The sequence below is a fragment of the Erinaceus europaeus genome, chromosome 11 (genome assembly GCF_950295315.1).
Source record: "Erinaceus europaeus chromosome 11, mEriEur2.1, whole genome shotgun sequence".
In the NCBI taxonomy this organism is placed as follows: Eukaryota; Metazoa; Chordata; class Mammalia; order Eulipotyphla; family Erinaceidae; genus Erinaceus; species Erinaceus europaeus.
The window spans coordinates 16880824-16894680 of record NC_080172.1 but is presented as its reverse complement, the minus strand read 5'-3'; the positions used below and the strand labels follow the sequence as shown (position 1 = coordinate 16894680).

The 13857-nt window shown below is 34.3% G+C and overlaps 1 long non-coding RNA gene across 1 annotated transcript in view; it reads left to right on the top strand.

Moving 5' to 3' along the window:
• LOC132541308 (uncharacterized) overlaps positions 1-13233 on the top strand; it is a 43504-nt gene extending 30271 nt beyond the window's left edge. Inside the window, exons 2-5 of the long non-coding RNA XR_009552470.1 lie at positions 2929-2975; positions 10969-11040; positions 11759-11895; positions 12008-13233. This is a non-coding gene — a long non-coding RNA (uncharacterized LOC132541308). The remainder of the gene's footprint in view (positions 1-2928; positions 2976-10968; positions 11041-11758; positions 11896-12007) is intronic.
• Positions 13234-13857: the final 624 nt, after the last annotated feature.

The following is a 13857-nucleotide window of genomic DNA, read 5'->3' as shown; positions in this document are numbered from 1 at the left end:
TGACAAAATGGTCAACAGAGTGTCTCTGAACTTGCTTTTCTTTGTAGTCAGAAAACTTTTTTTTTCTTAAATATCTACATGAGGTTATACATTTCATTGAGTTTTCTTTCCAGATTAGTGATTTTTCACAGAAGTCTTTCTTCGTCAACAAATCTGAAATAGTCCCACAACCTAATCTTCTCAGTTGTCTAATTTGATTTCTCCTTTTAATAATTATAACAAAGTGTACATATAATGTAACTCTGCATGCACATGTGTATGTGTGTGTGTTTCTATATTTGGTCATAACATATAGGGAGGAAATTCACATTTTTGACATTTCTGTTTGTGAACTAATACAGTACTTGAGAGATAGTAAATGATGAATAAATTTAGTTTTCTATCCATCCATCCACTTTGCTTATCTTTTCATTCAACACTTTTTCTTTACTAGGTTCTAGATCTCATATCACATATAGTGAAGCTTGGCATTGTTAATGTAACATGTAGTCTATTTTTAGAATTCAAGTGGAAAAAGGGAAGCAATTGTGTAGGGAAACTAACAAATTGACAGACAGAAATAGATATGTGTCTTTAGACTAATAATAGGACACGTTAGATGGGCACATGGTTACTGCACTTGTGTCCCTGAGTGACAAGCTCACCCACCCAACTGGAGTTCAGGAGAGAGGTTAAGTCAAGAGACAGTACTTGGGATTCATCTGTCTAGGGGTGATAGTTAAAACTGACATATCCTGAGTTCCTGTCAGCAGCTGCTCCTACTCACTCAGGAACTCTCCATTAACATTTAAACTGACTGTCAAGTCCATAATTTTGTCCTCTTTCTTCTATCAATTACCTTCTTCCTTTTAACATGTGGAAGCCCTTCCTGTCCATATACACATTTACTGCTTCCTATGGAGGTCTACAGTATTATTGTTATTACTCTTTATTTTCAAAATGACTTTGCCTTACCATCTATGAGCTCATGTCTTTCCCTCCATTCCTATACTTCATAAAAATAGTATCTCACTTCTACTGAATTGAAATTAGATTCTGCAAGATCTACACTAATCATCATTCTATTTATGTTTTTCCAAACCTTATTAATTTCAGTCTTCTCAGTTGAATATGAAATCTTTTTTTCATAGGTCTTTTTCCTCATACTTTTTCTTGCCTTTTGGTCTGTAATTTTTTCAAACATACTGGATTTTTTTCATAGAATCTTTATAATCTGTTTTTTTCTCTGAGCAGTACAAGTTTATTTTTCTCTACATATTTTCCTCAAACAATCTAGGAAGTTTTTCATTAAATGTCTGTTATTTACTTGATAGTATCTTGCCCATGGAAGCATCATATAAACACATGACTTTGAATTGCATCAATATAGTCCTCTTCAAACTTACATAAGCTCTTTTTTCCCCAACTCTGCTAATATATCACTACTTTCTTATTGTTTTATTTAAAAACACTAAATGTGTATATATTTCCACATGTTTAAAATGTCTTAATAATATTTGATATGTATGTCTCCTCAAAGGCTTCTATGCTACTTAGTAGAATGCATTCTAATTTGTTCTTTGTTCTTCAGAATAATATTTAAAACTATACAATAATTTGAAAATAATTGACCAAAGATCAGGTTCATGCAAAGAAAACCTAAAGTGTTTATTTATGCATATAAAAGATCATACATAAAGATATCCTAAGGTTATATCTTTTCTATTTGTCATATTACCATTACCAGCTTGGATCCAAAAGTACCAGTGGTATTTTACAACAGTAAGATAATAAAATTAGAGTTAAAAATACATTTAAGTGGTCCAGGAGGTGGCATAGCAGATAAAGCACTGACTCTCAAACATAAGGTTCCCCAGCAGCACATGGACCAGAGTAAAGTTTGGTTCTTTTTCTCTTCCTATCTTTCTCATGAATAAAATACTTTAAATATATATATATATATATATATATATATATATATATATATATATATATATATATATATATTTTAAAACATACATTTAAATAAAAATATGTATGTATTTTTGTTGGCTCCTTTAATCATACACAGCTTCATACCATCTCCTTTTATGTCATACATGGTCAAGGAAAGGGAAAAATCTTTCTTTAAACCTATATCCTATATATTTTTTATTGTTTCCAACTCCAAAAACAATGATTAAAAAGCCATCCATTAGGGATCTGGCAGTAGCGCAGTGGGTTAAGCGCAAGTGGTGCAAAACGCAAGGACCGTCGTGTAGATAGATCTTGGTTCGAGTCCCAGGTTCCCCACCTGTAGGGGAGCTGCTTCACAGTCGGTGAAGCAGGTCTGCAGATGTCTTTCTCTCCCCCTCTCTGTCTTCCCCTCCTCTCTCAATTTCTCTATGTCCTATCCAACAACTAATGACATCATCAACAACAATAATAACCACAACAAGGTTACGACAAGGGCAAGAAAGTGGGGGGGCCTCCAGGAGCAGTGGATTCATGGTGCCGGCACTGAGCCCCAGCAATAACACTGACAAAAAAAAAAAAGCCATCCATGCTAAGAAAACTGTAATTTCAGGTCGAGATCTACCTCCCATAGGGCTGGCCAGTGATACACCTGGTTGAGCACACATTATCATGCACAGAGACCTGGGTTTGAACTCCTGGCTCTCCACCTCCATGGCGATACTACAAGGAGCTGTGGATCAGGTCTCCAGGTGACTATCTTTCTCTCCTTCTCTCCCTGTCCCTCCCCTCTTACTTTCTCTCTGTTCTATCAAATCAATAAATAAGGAGGGATGAAGAGAATGACGCCAGGAGTAGTGGATTCACAGCACTGACACAAAGCCCCAGTGATAACACTAGTGACAATAAAAAACACTGTTCTCCGTCACTTTTGGTGAGGCTTCTCTGGGTCTCACCAAAATAACTCTCTTATTTCACTCCTGTGTCATGTTCCAGGTGCTCCCATATGGTTTAAGCACAAAGACAGACAAGTACCCAACCTGGTGAGTTAACTTGCTCTCCTCTGAAATCAGGATTCACACTGCATATGATGCAAGACGGTCCCTGATAAAGTGGGGGAAGTTTTAATAAATACTGCACTTTCCTTCTTGCCCTCTGCAGTTCTCATTCTATCTGAAATTATCAGCCCAGTAAAATGAAGCAGTCACAACAACAATTTTTTTTAAAGATGGAATCATGTCATAGTTAAATTGGCAGTATTTTAATTTTAATAGCATATTTCTTAGAATTGAAGGCACTTTAGATTTGATGAAGGATAGTAGGTGATTCATCTGAGACTCAGACAAAAATGTGTGGATCTATTCTTAGGTCTGATAAATTCTATTTTGATCTACGTTTCTTTAGTTTTTAACTACAAGAATCATATCATAAATGTATGATTCAAGCCCTTACCTATTCTATTCCTCTGTGAAGGTGGCGTTGCTATGAACTGAAAAAAAAATGTACAACATTCTGTTTATGAAGAGCAAATGCACCAGCTAGATAAACTATATGGTATTGAAATTAGAGTTTTAAAAATCCCATAATATCCAGAATACCTTTACTTCTAAATGAATCTTTAGATTTTTCAAGATGTTTGATTTTTGTAAGCTTCTCCAATCAAAAGAAATACTTGAGTTGTCCCAAGATGTCAAGATTGAGTTCAATTTAAAGGAAATCTTTGGTCTAAGTAACTGAGTGTTAGTTACACTCTGAAAACAAATGCTCTGAGTTGCTTGTTTCTAGCTGGATTCTCAGTTTTTGTTTTGTTTTTTAATAAGGCATAGTTACTCATACAGTAACATATGGTTTCAATATTTCAACATTCTCAGCCATTTTACCCATATGTTTGCTGTAATCAACTAACCACACATGGCCAAATTCTGCCCATAGTTGAGCACAGAGATTGTTCACTGGGGTCAAGAAAATAAGTATGTTTCATACAACAATCCACTGCCCACAGATTAGAATTCTGTCTCTGTTTGTATAGAAATTAGTGGTGAAAATTAATAATTATTAATACATGTTGGAACTGACTTTTTTCCAGAAGCTTTTTTTTTTAATGCTGACAATTTTTTAGATTACTTTTTTGACAAAGAAGTTATTGATAGTCTTGCGGAACGTTGTGTGCACAGATGTGCATGAATCAAGTAGAGGGGTGGGCAGCATAAAAATTATTTGTAATGTGACATGTTAGAGTGATTAGAGGCATATTTACTTATTTAATTCATTCTACAATTTTGCTCTCTTCTCGGTATTGAGCATGAATTGTCTGTTCTCTTGGGAGTTTCATTTGAGACACATTAGTGAAAGCAAGTATACAATCTAATAAATGAATAAGGACTATTTTATAAATGTGATTGAAATAATTAAAATGGATAATATTTTTGCTAGCACAGTTAAATTTTCTCTTTTCTAAAGATGTGGTATTTGATCTAAGACCATAGTGATAAGAAGAAAACATTCCTGTGCAATCTGGAGTGAAAGTAAGGAAACTAGAAAAGGGATAAGCTAAGGCTTGAACGATGTCTTGGTTAAAACAGTAGATGAAATTATAATAACAGGTATGGATTATACTGTTTTGATTTAGGTAGACTATAGCAAATTTTGTGGTTTAAGTACAGTGGAGTACTCTTGACAAAGAAAGAAACATTTATTTACATAATTGTACTTACTTTGCCAAACAAATGACCATAACATAGAAACTTCTATATACAGTGGTCAAAATTTTATGTTTGCCATACTATTCAGGATTTGGGAACAATCCAAATAGTCAAGTACAGATGAGTAGATATAGAAGACATGGTATATATACACAGTGGAATACTTTTTAACTAAATGAAGAGACATAATCTTGCTTTTTTGCCATAACATAGGTAGAACTGAAGGTGATCAGGCTTAAAGAAATAATTCAGAAGAAAAAGACAAATTATAATGATATGTCAGCTATAAAACAATGTAATGGAACTACAAAGTGAAATATGGACAAATCTTTAGTCTTTGACTGCATATAAAGGTTACTGAGAGGATAAAGTGGATGGGATTAAATATGGGTAGGTTCAAAATTTGTGGAAGTGAGAGATTAGCACTTTAGAAGTAGAGGCAGTATACTAAAGTATATTTTGATAAGGTGAGAAACAAGATTCCTAAAATATAAGCAGTTTTGTTAATTGGTATTACCTCAGTTTTGAAAGCCAACAGCCAAAATAAATAAATGAATAAGCAAATAAACAAACACAGAAATAAGTAGTCAAAAATAATTAGCAAAGCAACAAAACAAAGGTAATTCCTCTTTTCTGGTCCATGTGAGTAGCAGGAGGTCCCTGCTTTTCAGAGTCATTTATGAATGCAGCTTGACGAAGCTTTCACGTTTCTCTCAGCTTTAGTTGTTTCATTGAAGTAAAAAAGATCATCCAACAACGACAACAACAGTAATAACTACAACAATAAAACAACAAGGGCAACAAAAGGAAATAAATAAATAAAATAAATATTAAAAAAAAAGATCACAAAACATAGAATCTATTGGAAACATTTACAAACTAACTTTCTTTATGAATTTGCCTATTGTAGACATTTTGAAAAATTAGTAGGATCATATAATGGGTAGTTTTTCTGTAACTGACTTCCTTTCCATAAAATTCTTCTCTTCCTTCTCTTCTGCTTTATTTTATTTACCTCTATTTTCTTCTCCTCTCTCTCTCTCTCTCTCTCTCTCTCTCTCCTTTTTTTCTTTTGTAGCCAGGAATATTCATTGTGGGATGCAGAAGGTGGAAGGTCTGGCTTTTGTAATTGCTTACCTGCTGAACATGGGCATTGACTGGTCGATCCATACTCCCAGCCTGCCTCTCTCTTTCCCTAGAAGGATGGGTCTCTGGGGAACATGAGCTCCAGGACACATTGGTGGGGTCTTCTGTCCAGGGAAGTCTGGTTGGTATCATGTTGGCATCTGGAAGCTGGTGATTGAAAAGAGAGTTAACATACAAAGCCAAACAAATTTTTGAACAATCATGGATCTAAAGGCTGGAATAGTGCAGATGAAGTGTTGGTGGTACTCACTGCAGACTGTTGTGTACTTTGGCTTTCAGATATATATTTTGCCCTAGTTTATGGATACGTTTGAACATATGGTCTATCTCACGGGACCTGGTCTATATCTAGGTTTTGGGACTTTGTTAGGAAGTAAACCGCCTAGAATGGAATTAGAGAATCCTATGAAAGGAAGAATCTCACCCTAGTAATGAAGCTGAAGGGTTGTCATTCCATACCTGAAGTCTCTGAACACAGTTTGAAGTGAAGCATGCTGAGGTGGTACTCCTTGCATTGACCAGCTTACATTATTAAACAACTTTAACTCTGTTCTTGTTTCCCTGAAAAGTGCAATTAACATTTTAATCACTTACGTATTTTTTATTTTTAATTAGTAATTTAATACTTATTTACAAGATTGTAGTATAATAGAGACAATTCCATACAGTTCCTTCCACCAGAGTTCAGTGTCCCATCCTGTCCACTGGCAACTCCCATGTTGTTTATACCTCTGAAAGTATGGATCAAAATTCTTTATGAGATGTAGAAGGTGGAAGGTCTTGCTTCTTGCATCTCCACTGGACATGGGCATTGACAGGTCGATTCTTACTCACAGCCTGCTTCTTTCTTTCTTTTTTTATGTATAAAAAAGGAAACATTGACAAAACCATAGGATAAGAAGGGTACAACTTTGCACAGTTCCCACCACCAGACCTCCGTGTCCCATCCCCTCCCCTGATAGCTTTCCTATTCTTTAACCCTCTGGGAGTATGGACCCAAGCTCATTGTGGGATGCAGAAGGTGGAAGGTCTGGCTTCTGTAAATAGTTATTCATTTCTTTTGTTGATAGGAAAGATGGATTGAGAAGCAGAAGGAGGCAGAGAGGGAGTGAGAAAGAGAGAAACCTGAAACACTGTTTCACCACTAGAGCAGCTTCCCCTATGCCAGTGTCCTTACACATCTTAGTAATGTGCTTACTCAAGTGAACCACCACTTAGCCCCCAAGCACCACCACCAAGCCTCCAATATTTTTATCTATAGCCATCTAAGTCAATATTAACTTAATATTAGTAGCCTACAATACATTGCTTCTATGTGACTGTCCCTACATGTGAGTTTTTATTATCATAAATTCCCCACATATTTTTATCTTGTTCAGAATCTTTACATACATGTTCATCAGGGATATAGATCTCTATTTTTCTTTTCTGGTATGGTACAGTCCTTTCCTGCTTTAGGGATAAAAGTTATAATCGCCTCTAAATGTTTGATAGTGCTTATTCCTCTTCAATTTTCTGGAATATTTTGAGGAGAATTGGTGTTAGTTCTTCTTTGAAAGTCATAGTATTCATTGGTAAAGCCATCTGGGCCTGGGCTTTTACTCCTGGGAAGTATTTTGATTACTGATTCAATTTCTATACAAGTGATTGGGCTGTTTAAACTACCTAACTTCTGGTTTAGGCTTGGCTGGTGGAATTATTCTAGAAATTCATCCATCTTTTTTATGTTTTCCAATTTATTTCCGTGTAGATGTTCATAATAGTCATGTCTGATTTTTTATATCTTCCTATCTCTAATTTTAATTTCATATCTCTCATTTTTATTGTTATCATCATTTCCTCTTTATTTTTGTGAGTCAAACCCATGGTTTACCTATTTTATGTCATTTGAATGAACAGCTCATAGTTTCATTAATCTTTCCTATTTTTCTGGATCCTATTTCCTTAATTTCTCTCTAAATTTAACTCTTTCCTCCCACTGCTTACTTGTGGGGTCTCTTTGTTGCTCCGTTTCCTGGTTGATTCAGTTGTAATGTTAGATAGCTAACCTGAAATCATTGTTGCTTGTTAGTTTGGGCCTGTATTGCTATAAACTTCCCTCTTTTGATGCATCCCACAGGATCTGGTAGTTGGTCTCTTCATTTTCATTCTTCTCTAAGTAATTTTTAAGCTCTCTTTTGATTTCTTCAGTGATCCAGCTGTTCTTCAGAATTTTACTGATCATTTTTCATAGTTTGTGTGCATTTCTTTCTTTCCATGGTTGATTTCTCACTTTTCCATATCATGGTCATAAAAGATACTTTTTATGATTTCAATATTTATGTATTTGTTAAGGCTGTCTTTGTGCCCCAAAACATGGATGATCCTTGAGAATATTCTATGTGCACTTGAAAAGAATATATATATACATATATGTATATATATAATATTTTTGTAGGTATTAAAGGTTCTTAATATATTTGTTAAGTTCCATTTCAAATATGACTTTATTTAAGGTCTCTACTTCCTTGTTGATTTTTTGTCCTGGTAATCTCTCAGTTGCTGTAAGTGGTGTGTTGAGTTCTTCAACTAGTACTGTATTGTTGTTGATGTCTAAGACAGGTAATTCTTAAATGATAAGAAGGCTTAAATGATCAATTTACTAGTTATTGGGGATACTGAAAAAAAACTTTTGCACGGTAGAACAAAACAATAGGAACTGTGAAACTGATTGCTGGAGCCCTAGTAATATCCCATCTCCTACCACTGTCATTATTGATACATCTTCTTTTGTTTTACTCTATACACTGTAAAGATAGTATAATGGGAGATTATTTGAGGGGATGGTTAAAAGTGAAAGTTGGTCCTGCTTTGATTTCTCTGTCAAATATTAATCCATCCAGAGAAACATGCGCTGTATTGTCTTTATCTCTCTTTGAACAGATTTCTTTTATATTTATTTATTTTCCCTTTTGTTGCCCTTGTTTTTTATTGTTGTTATTGACATCATCGTTGTTAGCTAGGACAGAGAGAAATGGAGAAAGGAGGAGAGACAAAGAGGGGAAGAGAAAGATAGACACCTGCAGACCTGCTTCACTGCCTGTGAAGTGACTCTCCTGCAGGTGTGGAGACTGGGGCTAAAACCAGGATCCTTACCCTGTCCTTGCACTTCACGCCATGTGCACTTAACCCACTGTACTACCACCCGACTCCCCTCCTAAGCGATTTTATCTTTAATTATTTACTACCTCCTACCTTCCCAGCTCAATCTTCTGATATCTACCCCTCATGATTGAAATTAAAATATAGACATTAGCTATAAAAAAAAGATTGAGTTGAGTGATGTTAGTTGGATTTTTCCTCCATGCCATTATAATAGAATGTGATAGTAAGGTATATCTTCATTACTTATTAAAGACCATATCTAAGTGGATAAATATACCATTTCTAGAGGTTTTTCAAGAAAGAAATGCATTTCTGTTTTTTTTTCTTTATGGTCTATTCTTTAACATTGAAATGGAAAAATATTTCCAACTTATTTTCCTTAAGAAAAGTAATGTATGGGAACATCAGTTTTATATTTTTCCACCTTTTTTCTTCAATATAAAGTCTTTATACTAGCACTGATAATAGTTTAATATTTTGTTTGCATAAAGTAACATACAAACTTTGATAGATGATCCTATTGAGAAAATCCCCAGAGTACAAGAGGAAAAACTCTTTACTACAGCAAACCTTCCTCTGTGTCACACATGCCCTGAGCATATACTAAGTAAATTACTCAGTATTTGTATTTCCTTGTCCTAATATTTAAAGTACAGATGAGTATTTAAAAAACTGTCTTTATGAGTGAACTAAAAATTCTAATGACAATTTAGGATGCCTCACAATCCACTGTGCAAACCTCATTAAAGTCTCTGTGATAGTTTCTGGACTATGGGATTCCATGCTCAGGCCCAGAAACCCTTTCTGTATGTATGACTTTAGTATAAACGAGTCAAGAGATATTTGAAATATATGACCTCAGGCAAAAAGTCAAGCATCTAAAAAATACATAATTTATACATTCTCACTATACTTTTAAGATTAAGCTACTTTAAACAATGAAATAAGCTTAACAGTAACTTCAGCTAATCTTTCAGGTTTTACAGAATTCAAAGCATTAGTAATTTCTGGAGGGTATGTGACTTCTTGATTGAGTAACCTTGGCATTGATGGATGTGAATGCACTTTAGGCATAAGATTTGTGAAGGTTTAAGCAAAAGTTCATGAAGAGAGCACAGACTGACTCACAATAGTACTAAATCAAAAATCAAAACTTCTGCACAGGGCATGGGTACTTGTTAGTAATATCACAGAGGCTTAGAGCAAGCCTCATATAAAGGGTTTATAAATTAATCTTATAGACAAGATGAGATATCTGCATAAGGCTCTTTTCTACATAGTATATTGACTGAATGTTGGATTGACTATGAAATCAGTGGACATATAATGAAAAATAACAGGAAATAAAATGCCAATGTCTCTTTTTCTATCTTTTTAGCTGCTAAAAGACACAAATATCTATTGCTCTTATTATCCATATCTTATAGATGGACACACAGTATATACCTATATCAAAGAAAGAAACAAAACAATAAAAAAAATTCCCAGGCCAAGAATAACCAAAATATTTTAAGAAAAGTGTAACATTCAGATAAATTAAGGGATAAAGATGAGGAAGAATAGAACTTAGATCAAATAAAATGAAGACTGAAAATTAGCTGGGTGTCACACTTGTAACAACAGTTTGGGTAGTATGTGTATGTGGTGGGAGAGAGAATAATTACGATAGGGATCTTTTGGATGTCAATGAGTTGAAGTAATTGACTCTCAAGATTTCTATTTTCCATGTGGAGTAGGAGGAAGGGTTCATTCTTGAGTGAGGAATTGAGGTGAGAGTAAAGGACTTTTAGAAATGGAACTGAGTATGAAATTGTTCCTGTGAAGAACAGGTGAGACAGTTGAGCAAACAGCCTTGTGCTTCTTATTTACTTTGCTATCTGTGAGTGTATATGGTTGTAAATGCTTTAGTGGAGACCCAGGAATGTTTGTTAAGTTTCCCCGTTGAATTTTGGGTTCAAAGGCAAAGACTAAAGACTATAACTTAACTCTTTGAAAGAGAGCATAATGTCTGAATTATCTAGACTGACCTACAATTATTTTCTAGATGATGAAACGCTACTCTAACTCAAGGCGACAATAATAGCAGTAATTGATACCTATTCTTGCCCGTCAGCAGGTAAACTTTGTTTCCTGACTTTTACATTTATGTCTCCAAGTTGACATTCTATTTCTTTCTTCAACTTTTTTCTATGGACTCAGTATCTATCACTTCAAGTTAAAGGATATAATCATTCATTAATAGAAGGAACTGCTACAAAATATTTCCAGTAGAGTCTTGGTATCATAGATATCTTGGGAAAACTATCTCATTCCCTTTATACACCACCATCCCCCAAACTAGCTTACTTGTGTAATGGACTTTTTAATTTACCCTTTTTTTTTTGTCATATCACTTCCCTATTTCAAAATGATTTGAGATTCAATTTCATTTCATAAAGCCAGTATCTTTAGTGCTAGTAAGTAGCATTCAAACTCTATATTTGTGCTAAACATATAGAAAAATATCCCATTTCTTGTGCACCGTAGAACTCTAGACAGAGTTAATTCACTACTGAAATTGGAACATAACTTTAAACTGGATCATTTAAAGACAGCTGATGATTAAGGACACTGCCAATATTCCCTCATGATTATCTTATGTGTATGTATGTACAAGTAGGAAATGATTATTATGAAAAAGAACACAGTGTTTAAGCTTGTATTCTACATAAACTAATCTGAAGGAATCAACACAAGTACCCCATGGCTAATATTAGCCATGTTATATGACACCTGCCTCAACGGATATTTCACATAAATTCAAAATAACCTTTGTTCTTTTTCATAAACTTTAGTTATATTAAAGAAGAGGACAGGCTGAGACTCAGGAAGATCAGACAGCTGATTGCTTTCAAAATGAGACTCTATGACATGTATAAGAACATCAGTCCTCCATTCGAAATAGTGCAGACCCTAACCTTCACTTAAAAAAGTATGCCAGAAAAAAAAATTGCCTGATCACAGTTGTGTTTTAAGATCTTTAATGCTTGTCTATGATTTTGGGTAAAATGGCTTTAATTTTTTTTTTCTTTTTTTTTTTTTAGAATTTCTGATTTTTCTGTGAAGATCGGCCTCTTCCTATGCTGCATCAACTTCAAATATTCTGCTGGCAGTGTCTGCACAAGAGGCTGTTAGGCTTCAGTCTGCCATAGGCCCTGGGATTCTACAGGGTCTAGAATCCCATGGTGTATGTCTATTCATTTCAAATAGTTTTCAAAAATAGAAAAATGTGAGAGGATGAATGCTTAATATTAAATGAAAAGGAATCTTTGCTACAAAGCATACATTCTGACACTGTTGTGTGAACTCATAATTTTGAGATTTAAGTTTGTATTTTTAATGTAATTTCAAAGTGGAGCATAATTTTTAAAACAGTAAAAACAATAAAGCCAGCCATGCATAACTTAGAGATATCACTGTGCTGATAATGCCTGTACCAAATGTGTCAGAGTTCTCCACACACAGGTTACTTTTAAAACCAGTCAAGATAGCAAAAACAGTATTAAAACACTTGAACCATACTCAGAGAAAATCAGTAGCTGGAGAATTACATTTGAGATTTACATCAACACTTCTAACATCAAGATTTAAATTCTCTTATTGTTTCTGCCTGGGTTCTCTAGGCATACTATAATGTTATTTATATCTTGCAACTCCAGGATTTCGTTAAGAATACATGAAATTCACATTTCTATTCTTTTCAATTTGCACTCATTCTTTGATATTTTAGGATTTGAATAATAATAAAAATATACAAGTCAAAAGAAAATCTCTTCATCAGTCACAATGATGAGCATGGAGTATATATTTGGCAGAGTCCTGTACCCATATAATGACACATGGTGTTTATAGCTGCACTTACCATGTGCTTCAACTCCTGTCCATTCATAGACATTTAGCTTCAAAAGAGACATCTTTAATCAGAAAGTGCAAATTAAAATTGCAGTAACCTTTTTCCCAGCTCAGTGTTTACCTGAAAAATGGAAGGTGGATTTGGAAATAAATTACATCAACTTTCACATTCCTTACCTGCACTTTGCAAGGGCATTAATTTCCAATTTATCTCCATTGTGCATTTTAACTCATACTCAAACATTTGTATCCAATTACACAAATACACAGATGCAGAATATACTTTTATTTAAGCTCAATTATACCATATTGGTAAATTAAAATGATTTTGTAGCTTACTGTTATTATTAACATTAAAATCATTATGTTATTAAATGTAACATTAAAAATATTCTTTCAATGAAATATTTCTATCATATTTCTAAGGTTTATGATTTTTCCTTGCCAATTATATTGTGTGTCTTTTAGGAAACAGCAGTCAGTAAAAAAAAAAAAAAAAAAAAAGAACAGCTTACACTGAAACTTTTACCACTCTCTCGGTTGCCTTCTCCCTCAGCAAAAATAACAGAAAATTATTTGGGCTTTGCTATGATAAACTGTCTTTGCAGTTTGTGTGTGTGTGTGTGTGTGTGTGTGTGTGTGTGTGTGTGTGTGTGTACCACACTTCATTCTGTGATTAAGATTTCTGGCTAAAGAAATTGTCAGCATAAGATAATATATCATAGTTTAAATATCAGTAATAAAACAGTAGAAGGGATATTGTGTTAGTACTTAGAATTGAAAGCATTTTATTGAAAAAGGTTTATTTCCTTTGGCAGTCTTCCATGACCTCCTACCGTTGACAAACCTAGCAGTCTGCCCTGTTTGAAGTGTAACTGCTGCAGAAGCCGCTACTTCAGAGCAGTTACAGGATTTATCCCTAAATTAATATTTTCATCGAACACACTCACGATATACCTTACATAATCTTTAAATTATAGGAAAACGCTGGAAGGGTGTTCTGCAAGTCAGTGGCTGACTTCTCACTAGAGATTTACAGCTG